This window comes from Pteropus vampyrus, unplaced genomic scaffold, assembly GCF_000151845.1.
Source record: "Pteropus vampyrus isolate Shadow unplaced genomic scaffold, Pvam_2.0 Scaffold82, whole genome shotgun sequence".
In the NCBI taxonomy this organism is placed as follows: Eukaryota; Metazoa; Chordata; class Mammalia; order Chiroptera; family Pteropodidae; genus Pteropus; species Pteropus vampyrus.
The window spans coordinates 2,114,593-2,121,925 of record NW_011888863.1 but is presented as its reverse complement, the minus strand read 5'-3'; the positions used below and the strand labels follow the sequence as shown (position 1 = coordinate 2,121,925).

The 7,333-nt window shown below is 36.4% G+C and overlaps 1 pseudogene; it reads left to right on the top strand.

Moving 5' to 3' along the window:
- Nucleotides 1-5,883: 5,883 nt before the first annotated feature.
- Nucleotides 5,884-5,999, top strand: LOC111741887 (annotated as a pseudogene).
- Nucleotides 6,000-7,333: the final 1,334 nt, after the last annotated feature.

The following is a 7,333-nucleotide window of genomic DNA, read 5'->3' as shown; positions in this document are numbered from 1 at the left end:
GTCACAACTTTGATTTGGTTGCCAGAGGGATGAACAGAGCCTCTATCATATATGTCATTTTTTTTCTCCTAGGATTAAGCAAACATTCTTTAGCAGGGCATAGCAAGCTCACCTTGACCCGGCCCCTATTTCACCTCTTGCCACTCCCTGCTTTGCACTTTTATGTTTGATAACCTTGAATTACTTGTGGTACCATCTCACTTCCTTGTTTTGTCTGTGATGGTCTCTGGGCCTAGAATGCTCTTTAACCTTCATTCACCTGATAATCCTAATTATCACAACAAAGCTGCTCTCAGTATCACTGCTTTCAGGATGTTTCTCCGACTGTCCAGCCCTGGTGGTTAGGGGCTCAGTTCTGGAGTCATTCTCTTTAGGTTCAAACCCTGCTCCAAACCTTATTAGCTGAGTGACCTTGGGAATGTTACTAAACCCCTCTAATCATGAGTCTCCCAGCTGAAAAATGGAGATTAAAATAGAATTAATTTAGGAGGTCGTTAGAGAATTAAATGAGATTCAAGGTAGCTGCTATGTGGTAAAAGCTCAATAAATACTTTATAATGTGACTATCATCTTCCTGCGTTATGCCTTATTTATTCTTGTATCACCAGAGCTAGGCACTTTGCATGTTGTAGGTACTCAACACATAGTTGTCAAATTGAACTAAATTGAAATAATTAATGAATGGACTAGAGCAGTGGTCCCCAACCTTTTTGGCACCGGGGACTGGTGCTCCTATGAGAACCTAATGCCTGATGATCTGAGGTGGAGCTGAGGCAGTGATGCTACTGTTGGGGAGCGGCTGCAAATACAGATGAAGGTTCGCTCCCTTGCTAGCTGCTCACCTGCTGTGAGGCTCAGTTCCTAACAGGCCACTGACTGGTACCGGTCCATGGCCCAGGAATTGGGGACCCCTGGACTAGAGAAATTTATGTATGATGACATATTAAGAATGTACAAATGAGCCAAACAGAAAAACAGTCTCAGTTAAATGATTTATTCTGATAAGTGCCAACATTCTATTGTAGAAAGAGGTGGGTATATTTGTGTCCTGGGTGCTGTGGAACACTGCTCAGATCCATCCTTCTGGATGGAAGCATTCACTCCCTCAGCTGTTGGGAGTATGATGGCAGACTTCTTGCAGCTGAATACCCCTTCTCTGGTGACTGAGCTGGGCTGGAGTCACTTTGCCCAATGTGCTGCTTTTGCCTGCATCTAAAGACTGGCCAGTGCAGGGGACTAATGTCTGAACTTGGTCTAACTTGGGAAAATTTTGCAGGAACATTTCAGCTCCAGAGTTTGTCCTAGGACTGGATAAGGCTCTGCACAATCCCACTTCCTTCACATCTGTACAGACGTTGACTCTACGAGGACACCCTGTAATATCCTGTGTACAGATTTCTGTTGTAGAATTTGTGTCCCAGAGATTTCAATCTGCAACATTTTGTAAAGGATGAGAGTCGAGTAAGTTACACTTTAGATACGCTGTATATGAGATGTGTATGCAATGTTTAGTAGTATGGCTGGCAGCAAATGGAAGCAGATGATTATTGTTTTTGAGGGGTGATAGGATTTAGAAGGGAGTGCCAAAGACAGTAGTGGCTGCTTACAGCAACTTCAATCTCTGGCTTACCCTGTACCTCGAATATTGTAAATTGTGAGTCCTTCAGGCTCTGTACCCACGTACATGTATTTTCTATCACTGGAAATGCAAACAAGGAAAGTGAAAGAAATCCCAGAGGCTCCTGCCTATGGCATACTCTTGGGGAAATTAATAAACCCTATATTTTGATCATGTATCCCCTGGCAGGCAGTGATTAAGTACTGGGCTGCATTTTTTTTTTAATAAAAAAAGGGCAGTAACATTAGAAACAATATATTATCTGTCCATATTATGTTAGAATCTCACTTGAAAATGATTTGTTCTGGAGAAAAATTCATCGAATAACTAAAGCTAAGAGGTTTTAGTTATTAAACTTGCCACAAGGGTCTAGCTCAGCTTAAATTAATTTTTAGCATAGATGACCATGAAAGGTTATTTTTTAAACTCTAGGGTATATCATATTTTTCTTTGTGAATTACAAAGGAAACAGATATACATTTTAGTACCTAAAATACGTGCACATAAAAAATTAAACAATCTAGAATTGTAAAAATTAAAAAAATTATAAAGGGGCAGTCTGCCACCATCCCACTCCTTACAATGTCATTCCTCTGAATTAGTAAACATGATAGAGAGTTTGATGTATATCTAGGAGACTATATCTCACATGCATTTATAATAAAATGGAATAGTACAAAGACATGGATAATGAATCAAACTATTAAATTTCTTAAACCAATATAGATAGATATGAAAACCTCTATTCTCTCACTCATCTTCCTGTGTATATAACATAGGAACCTCAGTTATTGCTAGAATATGGACAGCTTTCTTTTTGCTTCTTTCCCCAAACAATTTTGTGTGAGAATATCAGCGGAATTGTGTGTTTCTTTGGAAGTTCAGCTTCTTTTGAAAATGGTGGTATCTCATATTGCAGTCTAGTTAAAGGGACTTCTTATTTTCTGACTTTTAATATTTGAGTCCCTCTGTTCATGTCACACCTAGATTTGCTGCTTTCATTAGCTCATACCACTTTTAACTTAACAGCAAAGAATTAGAAAACTTCTGCTTCTCAGACCATTGTTAGTACTTCTTTTTAAATTTGTTTGTACCTGTCCCAATACCAACTGCATTGCCTGTGTGAACAACAGCAAAAGGCCTCAGTCATTACTGCAGAAATGATTAAAAGAGATTTTGAGGTTTGTAAACCATAAACTATTCTACCATTGAAAATGAAACCTGTTTCCTTGAAAATTCTAAAACATAGAAAGTGCGAACATAAAAGATTAGAATCATCCAATTTCATTTTACTGAAGATGAATTTTTAACAGCACAGCCGAATAATCTAATATGCAAACGTAAAATGTGTCAGGATATGACTGGTGTAGATTCAAATGCATTTGGAGACAAGACTCTAAACAGATAAATCTAGATAAATAGGTATCAACAATTTGATGACAAGACCAAGCCCTTTGCATTAAGAAAACAAATATTATTGCTGGTTTTGAACATTTCCAGCAGATTGGATAGAAACAAGCCAATCTTAAATAATATTGGTTATGTGAAGAAATATTTTTTAAAACAGGTTAGCCATAGCTGGAATTTTTTATTTCATTTATCAACTTAAATTTTTCAGGTCTAAAAATCAAAATATATGGTCCTTAATTATAGACAGCCACTGTTTTTTTCCTAAGAAACAAAGGACTAATTTATATTCACGTTTCCTTTGTCATAAAAAATAGGAATAAACACCAAATTGTTGTATCTGCAGCACTGACTATAAATACGGTATTTTTCTAGTTTCTTATGGGTCATTTGCAAGTCTTTAAATCCTTGCTTTGGAATTAGCCTTTAAAACTCCTTCTTTAGAATGAGTGGGATCTCACTTCAAAAAAGAGCATTCTCAAGAGTACTGAAACGCATGTGCTTTCTATCTGGAGAAAACACTGTAATGCCAACCAACTATTAAAGGATGCAACTATGATAAGAATTTAAATTTAAAATGAATCTGTAAAATAAAACTGTGAAAAACATCAATATACTGCACACTTAATGTACAATATGGTAGAACTCATGAGAGAGAAAATTAAAAAGCTGTGATGAGTCAGAAGAATTAGCGTCTCTGATAGTAGAACTGCTAAACAACCAAGAAAAAAACCTTTTATGTCATGCATCCTACAGGCCCAGAACTTTTATCTTAAAATGGTCATCCTTAAAGCACAGGAAATGGTAGTCAGGGAGGGGGTAATGATCTGCAGAATAAAGATAAACTACAGATTTTTCAATTGCTACCATACTTTTGTAACCAGATTCCATCTGAATGCTTTTCCTTAGCTATTATAATAAGCATATTTGAGCCAGTCAAGCACGAACTTTCATACAATAAATGTTTTGAATGCAGTGGCTATTCAACCTTGCCTGTTATTTACTCATACCTAACGTAGTTGATCATGCCCAATTAAATGGAGAGCATTCCCCACTGTAACTATCAGCACAGCGGCTGCCTGGGACAACCACAACAAATCTGGCTGCAGCTGCCCTAGGGATCCAAGCCTGAAAGAATGGTGATTTTACATTGATATTCTGCTGAAACTTCCTGGGACCTATGAGGTTAAAATCTCAGAACACCTAGAGAGAAAAACAGTAAGTACTTCTAAAACAATGCTGGAAAGGGGCTAATAAATTCAGGATTAACACCAAAGACTGATGCAAATGAATTTAATCCCCTTGATGTTCAAAGAGAAATATAAGCGAATGAATTATATATGCAAGTCTTCTTTTGTTGCAGTTGTCTTTTGCAAATATTGTGATAATCTTGCATTGTCAACATTACTGGAAAGCTACTTTCTAGCTGTTTTGTACATATTTTCCTACTGAGCATCTGTATACTTAGAATTTTGATGATGAGTACATTAATTAGTTTTCAAGATCCTGAACTTTTTCCTTCATAAAATTTCTATTTAAGGAAAAGACAAAAACATTTTGATATACATGTGTGTATGTGTATACCTGTGTGTATGTATATGTGTGCCACTACTGATATCTTTTGACATAGACTATAAACTTGTATTATTGTCCTAAGTTTGTTGAGAGTTTTTCCTGCTGCTTGAAAAAGATATGCTAACCATAAGATTTTATAAGAAAGCAAAAGAGACTAGGAGTGTTTAGACTTTCTATCCAATACCAAAATATTCACGAGATGATGGGAAATATGTTCTCATAGTAAATATTTTCTGTACTTTTTTTAATAACCAAATGTTTTAATAATACATTTTAAATTCTGGAATCACTCCCACGCATATGAAGTCTAAGTATGTCTTTCTCAAGTCTTTAATTTGTTAAGACGTTGGTGGATTATATTTATGTAGTTTGACACACTATTCTTCCCACTGGTAGCAAGCAAGGGATTCAGAAAAGGATGAGACGGTTTTTGTGGAGACGCAGTATGGTTTTGAGTTTAGTCTAGGGCTCTGCTTTTGAGCTAGGGAGGGGGCTAGTTTTGGTTTTGTAATGTAGCTTGAAGTGAAGGCAGAACGTGTTCTTTTTCTACCAGCATATTAAAAAAAATAAAATTAGTGTCTTTGATGACAGCTGTTCTAGGATTGGTTGATTTGTTCAAGTTGAATTTCTTAATCCAGGTTCAGATGGAGGAAAGATTATGTTGTCTGGAAAGGTCAAAGGAAAGCTTTGAGACAAGAGTTTTCCCCAGAGTGTGTATAAATACTATACCAAATAAAATATTTAATGTAGGGATATTTTAGCCAAGTTTCATTAGGCATTACATTTCTTGGTTGGAATGCATGGTGCAGTGCTCAGTCTACTTACTGCAGTGTGGATAGGTTCATTTGAGCTTGTGGGGAGTATCTGGAAGCCTCGGCATACCAATGCTAGCCTCTAGATAAGAAACTGTATTGCCTGGAATTATTTTATTTGCATCAGTGAGACCATATAAAGGAGCTTTTAAAAATGTAGAATGCTAACAACAATGGTCTCTTCTTCTCCCCACCCTTCTTTTTCTTTTGCTTTCATCTTTATTATTATTCTTTTTAAAAGCATAAATCCTTCCCTAGAAATCAAGGGAATAGTAAAGAGTCTCCACCATTTTTTAACTCCTTAAGTGCTAACAACAGTGTATTTGGGGATGTTCAAAAAGCCTGGTGCCATAGCTGTCTATGTGCTTTTCAAAATGAGTTTTGGACATGGTTCTATAGTGTAGCAGTTAGCATGTCTGCTTTATACGCAGAAGGTCCTGGGTTTGCGCCCCAGTGGAGCCACGGTCCATGGTTTACGGCCATGCCACCCTCAACAAGCCCGATATGTGATCTCGGAATCTAAGCAGGGTTGGGCCTGGTTAGTATTTGGATGGGAAACCACCTAGGAAGACCAGGTGCTGTAGGCATAAATAATAATAATAATAATAATAATAATAATAATAATAATAATAAAAAATTTAAAAAATGAATTTCTCAGCATACACTTTACATAAGATGGTCCTTAAAAATCTGATGGGGACATTCTCTCCAGAATGTGACACCTTGTCTCACCCAATTAATTAGAGACTAGAAATTATTTCCTCTAGAGCTGATAGGACAGTCCCTAACAAGGGGTCCCCCTAAGCGTCAGAGCTCTCTGGCCATGCTGGGTCTATCCACATGGCACATATTCTCTGGCATTATTCAGTACATTCCTTGAGTGCTTAGTGTTAAATAATTGGACTGCTTTTAATTTCAGTTACTGATGTGAGGAAGCATTCGACTAATTCAATATAATTTGGAGAATAAAACTAGATTTGGAAAAATATCGATCCTCCATAGAACATTTTCTTAAATTTTCCTCTTCTGAAAGGTTAATCATAATGAGTCATATTCTGAGAGGGAAAATAGTGTTTAAAAAGGAAGCAGGAAAACAATTTTTCCAGTTTAGTAGTACAAATGAAGAGGACTATTTTTTTCTCCAAAGTGAGAATTAAAGGCATTAGGACTAATGCATTGGTTTAGTTTATTTTAGTTTTAATCAGTTCAACAAGAGTTTTCTGAACATATATAGGTGCTGGCATCAAACGAGGAGCTGAGGATATGAAGATGAAGAAGATACTGCCTGCTCATTTAAGGAGCTCAGGGTCTGATGGGTGAGAGAGGCACACAAATGGTCACTTTAAAAAATATGACAATGATACGATAGATTTGTTCTCAGGGTGCCCTGGGAATCCAAAGGAAAGGCTCTGAATTTAGCCTGGGGATGGATGGATGGATGGTGTATTTTCTGTGCTACTCTTCATGGTTATGCTCATAATCTTCCAGAAAAAAGCATGAACCCATGCTTTTAAGTCATAGTGATCTAGCACACAGGAAGAGGAAACTAAATATTTTTTTATTTTATTTTTATTTATTTCTCTGAAACTTTTTATTTATTTATTTAATTTTTATTATGGTGGCATTGGTTAACAAAATCCAGCAAGTTTCAGGTGTATAATTTAACAGTAAGGCATATATATATAGTATTGTGTGGGGAAACTAAATAAAATCACACGATTGCACATGCTCTGTCAGAAGAATTTGGAGTGGTAGTGATGAAATTTAATCAACACTATTGCCATCTATTTGAGTTATAACAACAGTTCTCTTTGGTAGCTTGTAAATATACTCATATTTCAATAGTAGAAAATGCCTGCTTTAAAAAAAGAAAAATAAAATCATGTGGTGAAGATAATGATTATGTCTATAAACTCAAAAT